Source organism: Pagrus pagrus, assembly GCF_965226575.1.
Source record: "Pagrus pagrus genome assembly, chromosome: 16".
Lineage (NCBI taxonomy): Eukaryota > Metazoa > Chordata > Actinopteri > Spariformes > Sparidae > Pagrus > Pagrus pagrus.
Window position 1 is genome coordinate 3,739,221 of NC_140200.1, and position 13,507 is coordinate 3,752,727.

Here is a 13,507-nt window from a genome sequence, read left to right on the forward strand (position 1 = left end):
CTTGAAACAAAATGAAACTGCTGTCAAACACGCCGCTAACAGCAAATGTCTGTGCCCGCTGCAACGTGAGGAATGTTTGGTTAATGACACCGTACGCCGGTTAAGAGAGCTTTAAAAGTGCTGGGTTAGGCATAAGGTGGACCCTTAAGCTTTATAGTCCGTGCTTGTGCTGTCATATTAAGGAAAGTCAGACATTAAGGAAGATTTACGTAATAATAATGGAAGTCGGGATGCACGATATTGAATTTCTGATAATGCCAATATCTTAGGACTCATTTTGGGCGACTGCTGATGCTGATACAGATGTATACTCACATTTTCTTTTCAAAATGTTCATATTCTTGTTGGGATAGAGGGGGAGGGCTAAGTGTTGCGGCTACATGGCCCCCTTAACATTGAGTTTTTTCAGAGGAACGCTCGTTTCTCCTTCGTTTCAATGTATTTAGTCCTTTTCTTTATAACAAACATAAAACGGGCATGACAGTCCAACAATGTGACGCATTTCAATGTTGCATTACTCTCTTTGACGGCATAAGATGCCCAGAATTTAACCTCTGATATCAGTGCAGACTGGCCCGTAGGAGCAAAGGTTGCTAATGTTCACCTACAAAGCCCCGCTAGTGGCCACGTCATGAAGCAGTGCTCTTTTTTATTCGATGACTGAGCAAACACGCTTTTCTATCTCCATTAGATTAATGGCAAATATCATAATATGTGATAATGGTAGTGATAATGCAAGAGAAATCATCACAGCTTAAGACGACATACTGGAAATGTCCGGTCGTGTCCGTTCTCGCCAAGTACATCGACTGATCAGGCCATGAGGGAGATTTCAACCACTACTCCTTGTAACTCTGTTGTGAGGGGCAAGTTGGCACCTGATAACGAGAGACAGGGGTAGAAAATTATAAAAGGAATTGAGCCAAGTCTTTTTTTGACTGTAATTAACATATGCCCTTATTATCATGGCCAACTGGCAGATGCAGACGTACAATGCTTCTAACGTTCACTGGGCAAAGTAAGACAGCTACTCTGTCAACAGTTTGTGTCGCGTATGCAATGAAAGTGTCATCAGCCTCTGATAATGGAAGATAATGGAAGAAAAGTTCACTTCATTTTAAAACTTCTGTCGATTACACACCAAGGTTATCGTGCATCCACTCTGAGACCTTGGTTGAGCTCAGAATATCAGTCACAGAAGTAGATTTTCCATTTGTAGCTTCTCTCTGTGTAAATGCCAGGCAAGTAAATAATGCAGAAATGTCATCTATGTTTCATCTGTGCACTTGTTTTGCTGTAATGTGCTACATGGTCTCAGAATACACCCCAGAGAATTGCTTTTCTCTTAAACCTAAATCACACAGAACGTGTTTACTTGTGGATTATCACTCCGTGCACAGCACTGTCATTACCAGACACTGGACACCTCAGCAGCTTAGAGAGGAGGCAATTACCTGTAAATTGTTTCATTATGTGTAAAGAAACAACAGCAGGACTGCTTGAGAAGGCATTACATTCTGCTCTCAAACAGCTCTGATAGGAGGTCATTTAAACATGAGATTTAATGTGTACGCTTTAATGTGTTTGCATGATGGCAAATCTGCTTTTTATTTCAGATTTAGATCAGTCTTTTTTTTCTCCAGTTGCAGTTTCCTCAAGATAAAGTCCCTCAGAGCTCTTCCTCGAAAAGACAGCTCCTCGTGGAGAGAGATACGCCGACAGACCTCTCCAGCTGAGGTCGCAGATAAACGGGCACGCTGAGTGAAATGTGACCTTGTCACTCCCAGAGATTCAACCATGCAGAATAATAGTTGTTATATACAGTACATGACAGCTGTGGCCCATAAGAGATATCGACAATTACAGAACATTTGAGATGAACTTGATAGTGTAGTGTGGAGACGGACTGTGCACAAAGACGTTTTGGAAGCCGGCCCTTTTTCAAAACTAGCAACAATTTTGTGCAGTTAGAGAAAGAAACAAAGTTAAAACTGTGGATTTGAATACAAAGCTGCAATAATGTACATGTAGCTTATGCACTGGAAGCATTAGACATTAACATTAATGTTAGCATTAGCAATGGCAGGCTAATAGAAGTGTTAGCGATAGCAGACCTTACAAGATGATGATGTGAACAGTGTTGCTGAATGACTACTCTATCATGAATATGTTTTTGTGTTCTGCACTAGAATGGACCACCATGATTCATCCTGAGCCTGTAACATAACTTTTGCCTGGTATGACGTTTCAGTACGAGAAATACTGCATCTTTAGGGAATAAAACTGTGGCATTCTTCTTCAACTCAGAAGTTTACTCGGAGGAGAAATCAATTTTGAGCTCAACGCTAAATCCGAGCCATTGAAAAAAGACTCCTACATCTTCTCTTGCCTTGAGAAACCAGAATGAACTCTTTAAAAAAAATAAAAGGGAACAATAACAAGTTCCTTATCTTACCAGCCTGTGGGAAGAAACTGTAAAGAAAAATGAAAAGTGAGAGAATATAATCAAGCGAGTGAAAAGGAAATGAGACAAACACACACGTACTGTATAAGATATCGAGAGGTGGGCACGGCGAGTGGAAAAGAGGGAGGAAGATATCAGGGGAAGTGACTATAAATGGAAGCAGTACGGATGGAGAGAGAGATGAAGACAGAAAGAGAAGTAGAAAAATGAGCAAAGTGGGGAATAGGTGTGAGAAACAGAGAGGCAGTGCTGGGGCTAGCTGGAAGCTCCCCAGCTAAATACAGTTTGATTTAGTGTTATAGTGTAGTTCAGCCAGCTTGGCAATTTGATCCAATGGGCTTTTGGCAAACAGCACCGCAATACAGAGAAGCTTTTTTTTTCCCTGAGGTTTGGGATAATTACATGTAGATATCCGGCAGGTTCGTTATACAAATGCTGACACATATGGTGAAGTATTCCCGAGCGGAGGGGAGAAAATAAACTCAAAGATTTGTCGTTATTGTGGGCGGACAGTTGTGGGTACACAGGAAAACAGTTTGGGAACTACACAAAGTTGGATGGTTTTACCTTTTTTTTTTTTTTGTGACGAGACACAAATCCTCCGAGACACGACTGAAAGACGGAGCAACGTATTGACACAAGCACAGGGATGCACGCTCGAACACACTACAAAAAGGCAAAGAAAGACTCGCTCTTTCACACAAGTGTTTAGGTTGTAGTTTATGATGTTTGAAGCACCTCAGACTGTGTGTTCCCTAGCAGGAGAGGTGTTGAGCCCCCCTATTGTTCAGCTCAGTAGTATAAGAACACACTCCACAGGACTCTAGGCCTGACTTTCATAACCCACTTCAAAAGCCACAGGGATACACACTTCTATCTATATCCCCTCTCAGAACTCCTTCACTGCCTGCCAGCTTCCTCACCCTTGCCTCCGTGTCTCACCTTTTCGCTTCAGTCGCATAACATTCCTCGACTCAATATTCGCCTCCCTGCACCCTCCCCTCGCTGCCACCTGCCTCCCCGTCTTCTGATGCACCTATTGTCGACTTTCTCCTCCCCTCACCCGGAGAAAGAGAGGGGTTTAGTTTGTTGCTGTCAAGAGGGCTGACGCTGGCAAACAAACCGGTGTGGGAGAAAGAGAAACACTAAGAACTATTCCAGGTGGAGAACTACATTTCCCATGATCCTGGCAGTGGCGCGCTATAAAAAACGATAACGCCGATACCAAGGAGGCTTTTTGTGTAGTTGTAAATAACGGCAGAAATAAAATGCTGTGCAAGTATTTTTCCTCGCGCTGCATTTAGAAGAGCTCTCGCTCGTACTTGCACACTCGGCTCTGCAGCTCAGCCAAAATCCATTAAACACTCTGCTTACTTGATTGCTTGAGAGGCAGACCCTGTGCAGTGATATTGCAGTTAATTGGACTCATTTGCATGGTGTTGGGTTGCGGTGTCTGTTTGTCCTCAGTCAAGTGGAACATTGAGTTCTCGAACTCTAATTGTGTCCTGGGCCTCGCTGCTGCAACTTCAGAGTTATCTGCACACAGAGTGCTCGTCGTTATTCTCAATGTAAACGGGAAATTCAAGGAGTGGTGTATACCAATAGGTTGGTGGAAGTTTAAGTTTATGATCGACTGTCAGCTGAGCTCTGTCCTCCTTAAATATTGTTGCAGTCTTTCCATTTTTGCACAGCACACCGGCTGTTCACTGTGTTAGCAGTGGCAGATTTACCTCTCACATTTCAAAGTAGTTTTTTTGGGGAACAACAGGGACTTCAAGTGTGCAAAGTATGAAAAAACAGGCTTCTCATTTTTTGCCAGCAACCATCAATTCTGCCACTTGAAAAGACAAATGTTACTGGCAGATTTCATCAGCTGTCGCAAGCTAGCTAACTAAGCTTAAGTATGCTCCATGTATTAGCTGAAAACACAGTCTGACATAATATTTAATGTCATAAAGCCTAATATGTAAAAGACTCGTAACTATGGACCTGATGTCAAGGCTTCAAAGATGATATTGTGTTAAAATACTGAGGCTAAGAGCTGCATGTCCTGGGTAACAATCAGCCTCCTTCCTCATCAGCTGATCAGAGTAGAAGACATGGAAAAAGTATGATAAGTAAAACTAAGATCAGACTTATTTTGTTCTGGTGTTGCTATCGATGGTGCAGTGCACCAGGGCCAGGAGCTGTCAGGGGCCCACGCATGCTACTTTAACTGTAGGATTCAGAAAAGTAGAGCTGATCTCCCTTAATGACCAAATATATTGAATCAGGGCCAATTGCAAGTATGTTACACTCGATTTGAATCATTATGTTTTCACTTTTACCGATATAGAGACGAAGGCTTCTTAGACGAGAACTAACTGATGCGTGGTTTGCAAAATGCCATCTAGGTTAAACTTCTAGAAGGACATGCTAAAGTTTGCAGCTTGTGTTGGAGCAGATAAACACTGTTTATTTAATTCCTTACCTGTTTGACCTTGTGTTTTCAGTTTTGGAAAGGTTTAAAAAGGACACAAGCAGTATAAAGAGCAACAGGTCTGCTGAGGTACGGGCTCAGAGATGGATGGTCGGATTGAACAAGCGCAGGACTTTGACTCAGGAGGCTGCTGTTTGGTGTAAAACCAGAAGTCAACAGTGCGTTTTTTTTAAACTTACTATCCTGGTTAAGTTTCGTTGCACGTACTCACGTAACGTAGGTATTTTTTTACATGAAGTTGTAACCACGATGTTTTCCTAAACCTAACCAAGTACTGTTCTTGCCCAAGGAAGGTCCTGTACGCCTGTCGCTGCACGCTGTCATGTTGTTTTGTGAATGGCGATATATCTTGTTTCGGGAGTCGATGGCAATTAACCTATTTGGTTGTTTTGGGACGATACATCCTGTTTAAATGCTGAGTATCAATAATCTCTGCAGAAGGAATTAAACTCTTGCTGGAAGACGCCAATCCAAACCAGCACAGTCGGCCCACATTTGTTGCAATGTTTAGGAGTACAGTGGTGTAATGCTTAGTGGTCCTAAGTCTGAAAATGTGTTTGTCTGGGTGTATGTGCTTCTGTCATTGACATGCTACAGATTAAATAAAGGTTTTCACAAATCTCCAAATTTCAGGGAATTGTGACAAAAGCCACAGTGTGTAAATGAAATGTGACAATGTATCTCCCCTGAAAATAAATCTTTTTAAAGAATGAAGGTTAGAAATGCCTTCACCCAGGGAGCCTGAGCGCGATCACTAACCTGATCAGAGGCATCAGAGAGCCAGCAGGGGCCTGGAGGCAGGGTGTTTTTAGTGATGGATCATGGTGGAGAAGGGAGAGAGAGATGGCCGAGGGGGGCTAATACCATCAGGCCATCCTGATGGTCTGAAACAGCAGATCTGAGGGAGCGATGTTGGGGGGGGGGGGGGGGGGGGGGAGCAGACTGTGTGTGTCCTAATGGGATCCTAGATCTGGACTATCTCTTAGCCGTCATGTCCCTGCAGTGGTCCTGATAGCAAACATCGGCGGATCAATCGATGCCGATGCCTCGCCTCCCTTCCCTTTGCTTCCTTCCTCCGGGCTGTCACAAAGTGTTCAAAACACAGACCCGGTTTGACAGTAAATGGTTGTAAAGTAGCTGAACCCAGAGGTAATGTCGATGCAATTGTTTGTGTGAGTGTGTTTAATCCCCGGCGATGTGTGGGCTTTACTATGCAAATGGTTGGAGGATGATTTGAAGTCGAGAGCAGAATTCATCACGATTAAACAAATTATGATAAAATTTTGAAACATGAATGTATTAACTAACGTTCATGCATTAAAGATGTTTACATTTCATGTTTGAATATACTCTAAGATAATAATTTCTGATAATTATGAAGAATATAATTCAAACTTGATTTATTATTCATATATTTCCGTTTCTAACAAAGCCAGATTTTCTATGTTCACACATTAATTGATGCTAAATATAACGTACACCAATATTGGATGTAACTGCAGTGACACGTGGCAACACAGAGAAAATATAAAACAGAATTTCCAAATCACTTTTTAACAACAAGCTCCTTGGAACTAGTTTAACGCTAGAAAAAACATTTGCACTGGACTCCATCTCATCCCAAGAACAAAGCATGATGTAATGAAATATTCAGGAAATGTTAAATGAGAACTGATGGGGTTTTTAAATATGCAGAAGTGAAAAATTTGGGCTGCAGGCTACATTATCACAAAGCATAACCAATCAATTTCAGAGTTAACGCACTCCAAATAGAGGACGACCTGTCAAATGACATCAGGCGAGGAAATCCATCCACTCTCTGTTGTGTAACAGCAGACGCGTAAAAAAAACAAAAAGTGCCCAGAAACAGCACCTGTTTAAAGATGCATGACTTGTATGAAACACTGTGTGACTAACTAGTGTGCACAGCTGACTGCCAGTTACCAGTTTCCATTTGAAGGAGCCCAGAAAACATCTTCATGTGAGGTTTGTTCCAAATAGACCAGGTTTAGACGCTGTACAGTCGCTCAGCTGCACACTTAGTTAAAGCAGCATCAGTTTCTGCTGACCTGGATTAGTCGCAGTAACAACGTCATCGACCCAGCGCACCCTCAGGGTTCAAAGATCCATTTGTGGAAGCACTTTTCTGTGAGGGAAACACAAAAAAGATGAAACATAGTACTACAGTAAGAATCATGACGTGGTAAATCTAATATTAATACACAAATAGAAGGTCAAGAAAAATGTAACCCAAGAATCCATAATCAATCAACATAACCCAAAATCAACTACTTAATTTTTTAAAAGGTTCTAGAAATCAATCTTGAAAATAAGTGGAAACTACCCATACTTAAACCCCCAAAATGAATTAAATACATTTTAAAGCACTATCTAATGATGATTTTAACTTTACTTTTGTCAGCTTTTAACTCCCGTAAATACACACATCATTCTTTATCAAACTACTTGTAGCTTGAATACTTTTTAAAAATACACCACCTTATTAACTGTGCTTTCAACCCACATGATTTTATAATATAACATTTTAACTTGCATTTTAATCACATAACTTGTTCAATACTTTACATTTTAAAGTGAATTTCATCACATAATTAGTCCACAACCCCAATACAAGCAGCACAGACACATAACTGAAAGCTCACCGGCTCCTTCTTCCTTCTTTGAACCAAGCTTTAGTCCTGCAGTCTCCTTTTTCCAAGTCCAGACTCTCCAACCATTTCTCTCACACCTCACTGTGCTGTGAGTGAGTTCCTCCAAACCCCCTGATTTCCAGATCATCTTCACCTGGTGCCCTCAATCAGCTGCCTTCAGCATGGAGACACACCCAAACCTGATGCACTCAGGCAGAGATGGGCGCGGCCTGCAGCTCAACTCAACAATGACAAAGTATCTCACAGAGTAAATCAAAATGTTCTTAGTCATCTCTGAAAACAAGAAAAAGGAAAATTTGACACAGCTGTCTGACATTGTACTGGTTACCTGCCGCTGAACTTCCAGACACTTATCCTGTGTGCACAAAGACAAATGACTGACTGGTTTGGAAGGTAACTCCGACAGTGTTGGAGATGTTTTCAGAGATCCTTTATTGACTTCTTTGAGACGAGGATTTACCCGTGGGGAACGAGCTGAACCGAAGTGATTACACTGCCAGAGATGGCAGAGAGATGGAAGAGAATTTGAGAAACCGAACTTTGTACCAAACTGAATTTTTATCTTTTGTTGTGTATTTTTCACTAAAGGATGATTTTTTTTTCATCTGAACTTGCCCTCATCTGCAGAAAGCCACCAGGATATAATCAAACTGTTATTGTAAAATACTCAAATGCAAATGACATATATGGTATATATTTCCCCAGCCCTCATGCTGATTCAAGTATTTTGACTTTCATCTTTCATTTTTTCTAATCCTTACTTTCTCATGGTTGGTTAAGTTTGATTTAATAGATCACAAGTTTGATCTACTGAGTCAAAATGTTGGCTTACTCCCACTGAATCTCAATTTTGACTTAGAGAGTAAAGGATTTGACTCACTGCCTCATAACTTTAAACATTAAAAATGAATATAATTTGATTTCGATGCCTAATTTGCCATGTTTTTACCACGTTTTTCAAAGTTTGCATTCAAATTGAGTTTAGCAGTCAGGAGATTTGATACATGCAGCTTGCTGAGTTAATCCTCTGATTTTCTTTCTGCAGAAAAAAAAAACCTCTTGCCTGTTTACTTGTTCCTTTTTGATCTTTGTGAAGCCTCCAACCTCTTTCTTTCTTTCTGAAACTCTCACTATCTTTCCCTTCGTCTTTCTCTCCCCCCCCTTTTTTTTTTTCCAAAACATAATGTCCAACGAGTAGATTGGATTTGGCAGAATGCATTTCTATCTACGCCAGTGGGACTATATCTTCCCAGGTCATCCATCCATGAGGTGCTGCTTCAGATGGATTCCACCTCTTCCAGGGCCAATGTCTGTCCCGGCTCCCATTATGTGACCCCCAAGTCCCTCATCAGAATATTGTATTCCTCCAGTCTCACAATATCTTGCATCCCCAAACTGCAACGCAGGTGCTTCATCATTTTTTTTTTCTCTCTGGCAAAACCCCCCCCCCAAAAAATCAGGGTTAGGAAGAAGCTGCTCGATCTCCCTGCTGATGCATATACATTTTTTACAATGCATCGAATTTGCAAGGTCCCGCAGTCATAAAAAAGAAAAAGTAGAAGAAGATATTTTCTGTGTTGCAAAATGCAGAAGACACACAATCGATTATAAGGAAAAGAGTTTTCTTTTATTTAGAGGATACAAACTGTCTGCAGTGTTGCAGGTACATGCTGTTTCCTGGCCACCCTTCTGTGCTCACCAGAGACTGTCAGTTAAAAAACCAGGAAGGGTCAGACAGAAGAAAATACATAAGTAAGTGATAAAGAAAACAAATTCAGCTCTGTGTTCTGCCCACATGAATCTGCTTATGCTGCTTGTTCAGGTCCTGAATCAGAGGAACTGCATGTTTTCTGACCCTGCTGTGTTATGTTTTGTACGCCTGTCTGCCTGTGAGGCCTCGGGCACTGGGGAGGAAAATTTGTGGGAGTCAGACGATGGTCTGTTCTCCACCAGAGGAGCCGATGCCAAAGGGGTGTGTGAAGACAAAGCCTTGTGATTGTAAAACATGTTTTGTGAACCTAAACTGTGAACTGCATGCATTAATCATCAGCCATGTGGGTACGAGCAGAGTAGACATACATATTCACGTGTGAGATTGTAGCGAGACAGTTCAATAGCAACAAGCCGTGCTCCCGTACACACAGCAGAAGGTTAAACCCAGAGTCTAGGACTGCTTGGTAAAGCAGGAAGACATCTGCATGTACAAGATGGGGTGAGACAATATGATCCGCACTGTGGCAAGAGAGGGCAGCTTAAAGCTAATGGCATGTGATGCCCAGCTGCTGGCTCAAATCTGTTGCAGCCATCTGTTTTGCCTCGCTAGTTTAAAGTGTTTTCACTTTGACAGGAACAAACACCTTAAAAGAAGCTGTGTGCGCCACGAATTGCTTACATTAAGGTTTGCAGAGCCTAGAGGTAAGTCTCCCGGGATCCTTCAGTTCACTGGGGCAAACAGCCTTCAGTAGCACTCACAGTGACTGAAGAGATTTGCAAAGCTAAGTGCAGTTAAAATGTTGTGACACGCCAGCTGCAGCTGGATCAATGATTCAGTAAGGCCTAATCTAGGTTTGATAAATGCTGTTTTGCGTTTGGAAAAGGTCATGTGTCAGTGCTCTAAAATCAATTGGTTATTTGCCGAGGGCCTTTTCCTTCGAGGTGACATTAACCTGCTTGATACAATGTATGGAGTCTTGCATGTTTTACCCCTTTTTAACATGTAATAATCTTAAAAATAAATCATTTTTATTACTAGATAGGCTCTCTAGGGAGAATTGAGCTTTTACCAGAGTATCAAAGATCAATGTAGTAACAAATATTGATATTTAATGATTTCCTTGTTTATTAAAGGGTAAATCAGCCATTTTTACACATTACAGTGTGTTTACAGGTCTTGGGAGGTAGGCTACTACTGCATACGTGAAAAAAGTAGTATAAAGCCTTTTGTGGCTCCAGAGGAAGCTGTGTGTAATCTGTTGCATTGTGGGTAATGTAGGCACCAAAAGCAGCTCACTGGTCTAGCTCAAAATCGATACAGCAGAACCAGAAATAACGTCTTTATTTATTCCACACATTCTCCTTAAAATTTCTAAACCTGGTGCCTACGTTACCCATAATGCAACTAGCCACTGGGTGACATCACTGGAGGCAATTGATCAGGCTCCATGCAGCTTCCTCTGGAGCAAAAAGTCTTTATACTACCATTTTTTACATATGTAGTAGTACTCCCCAAGACCTGTAGACACACTTGAATGTGTAATATTGGTGCAGTTACCCTTTAATTTTACTTATTCCTTATTTCATTGGTTGTTATAGTTGAGACTGACAGGGAGACATGTCCTCTGACTGCTCAGATGGACAAAAAAAAGAACAACCCATTCCTTTTTTCCCCTCGTAGCTAAGAAGGAAGCAAAGCTCAAATGCACTTAAGTATTTGAATACTTCACATGGCCTCGACGTTCAGCGCTGATTCTTACTGTCTTTAGTTCAGTGGTACGTTCAGTCTTTTGCTGGTTCAAGCTGTTATGTTCACCTCAGTACAAAACTAGTATCGCTACACAAGCACTGCACATCAGGTCAATCGCTCAGCGGCCTATTATGTGCAACAGAGTTAACACATTATGATATTTTAATATGCTTTTAATGAGTAACTAACCACCGCTGTGTGTTAAGACTGAGCTGACAACTGCGTTCCCACACTTAAGCAGCCTGTAGTTCTGGCCACTGCATTGTAATAAAACGACACTGCATGAATAGAAAATAAAGTCTCACATCTCTTCTTTCTTCTTCTCATATAATCTTCCATATAAGGTTACCTCATGTAGCCCTATGGAAAATTAGGCCTAGATTATAAAAGTTCATGGATTCATAAATAGATTATAAAAGTTCATAGATTCATAAATAGAATAAATAGGATTTAAAATGTAAAAAAAAATATTCAGAGGTTGCATATTGCATATGGTGTAGAAGAAATAGGATTTCATGGTTAAGTTCAAGTATGTGGCTGTTTACTTGAGGTAAAATGTATTTTATTTTCTTAACTATCAAGTTCATGATGATGGTAATGTGTTAAGAATATTTTATTTTGAAAAGTAGGAAAAAAGGAAGTCTAATGAATAGTTTGCTTTACGTTTATTTTCTGAGCCAATCCGATGTGAGGCGAAACGAGAGTGAGACATGCTACATAGCACTGCTACAGTTTTACGTGGACAACACGTCCAGTTAGACTTCACTACTGTCAATGTTTGTAGACAGACGGCGAGTGTCTCTTACGAGAACATTGTACAGCAGTGTAGTTGTGTTGTGTTAAGTTAAGTCGGGAAAATCGGACTGAGACGCCAAAGTGCAACAGGAAGCTAACGCGGCTAGCGCTAGCTTATTAGCCACGGACTTTGTACAAGTGTAGCCTGCGCGGACACGTTGGATATACATCGTTCGGACTGCTAAGTTAACTACATCGAGACCAAAGGACTGAGGTATCCAGCGGACAGCGGAGGACTCTGGTCGCCGGACATCTCGGGTGAGCTGTACTGAGGACGTCTCTTCTTTTCCTGGATTGGCGCGCTGTCGGTGAGGGCGGCGGCCATTGTTTCAAGTGTTTCTCTCAGCATTGGAGCGCAGTGGACATCTTGTTTTTTGTTTCAACGGTCCCAAGCGTCACATCAGGCCTGCAACGTTTGAACTGGTAACTCATCGGGTACCCATAGCATTATTTAAGCTAAGAAACTGCCGGCTATAGAGTGTAATATTGAAGGTTTTTGTTTAAAGGTCTTTGAAACTGAATATTTTGGGTTCTGGTTTTCACAAGGAATTTTGAGGTATTGAAGTTAAAATAGCTACCAGAGAACTGAGGAAAATACTTTTTTGTTTATTAAAAATTGTGTGCAGATGTGTATATTTTTGGTGCTAAGTAAATAGTTAAATATATATTATTGGCAATTGACTGGTTTCTTTGAAGTTAAGGCTTAAGGCTAGCGTCATTAAATCAGAATATTCTTGCTATATAGTAACTATAAGAAGTCAAAAGACAAAATAAACACAAACCTACTGTTAGAGATAACATTTTATTAAAAGAACTCAGGATAGCTACCCCTCTTAATTGCCAGAACAGCAAAGGGGCGCTACACTCATACTACAGCCAATCATGTTCTTGGTTGGCAACCAGCATTGACTAAATAATCCATCAACAGTTGACCTGTATCCAGCCCAGGTTGGGCAACCCAAACCATGGATATGTGGTAACTTTACATTTCTTTATGTTGCAACTTTCTTTAGGTTCAATTTTCAATGTAATGTTGTCACAACATGGTGCTTATGCTCTGGTTAGGTTAAGGCACAAAAAACACCCGTTTAGGGTCAAGAAAATATCTTGTTCTGTCTTGAAATACCTGCTTTGGTGACGACAAACGCCACAATTTTCCATCTAAAATATCAGTTTTAGTTGTTTTTTTTCACCACAAACACTGCTGTAAATTGTCTCAAGGTCTCCTTAAACATATTAACCTGGTTTTGGTCACCACAGAAACACCTGTAGATGGTCTAACGTCCCCTGAAAAATAGATGGACACTGATCGGAGAAGGTCTGCCTTCCTTCGAAAAACACCCAGTTTTGGACGCCACAAAAAACTTGGTCTGTGGCCCTCCCCCATTTGGATGCCTTGTAGCTTCGGTAGTAATAACGCCACCTCCTGATGTGACAGTCCTCTAGTAAGCATATAATGTGAACGTGATATGCCAAGTCTGGTACCGATGTCAACCTCAGATGTATCTGTGGTTTGCAGAAATGTTGACTGCCAACAGTAAATGCCAGTTAACACCATCCCCTCAACCTCAATAAAACATGAACTTGATCCGACACCTGATAGTAATGTCAATATGGAAGCCTACATATGACTT

The 13,507-nt window shown here is 41.1% G+C and overlaps 1 long non-coding RNA gene across 1 annotated transcript; it reads right to left on the reverse strand.

The window, feature by feature from the left end:
* Nucleotides 1–632: 632 nt before the first annotated feature.
* On the reverse strand, nt 633–7,720 carry LOC311271296. The gene is made up of 3 exons (XR_014624399.1): nt 7,607–7,720; nt 7,013–7,089; nt 633–878 (listed from the first exon to the last, which is right to left on the reverse strand). It is a non-coding gene; the product is annotated as an uncharacterized lncRNA (long non-coding RNA).
* Nucleotides 7,721–13,507: the final 5,787 nt, after the last annotated feature.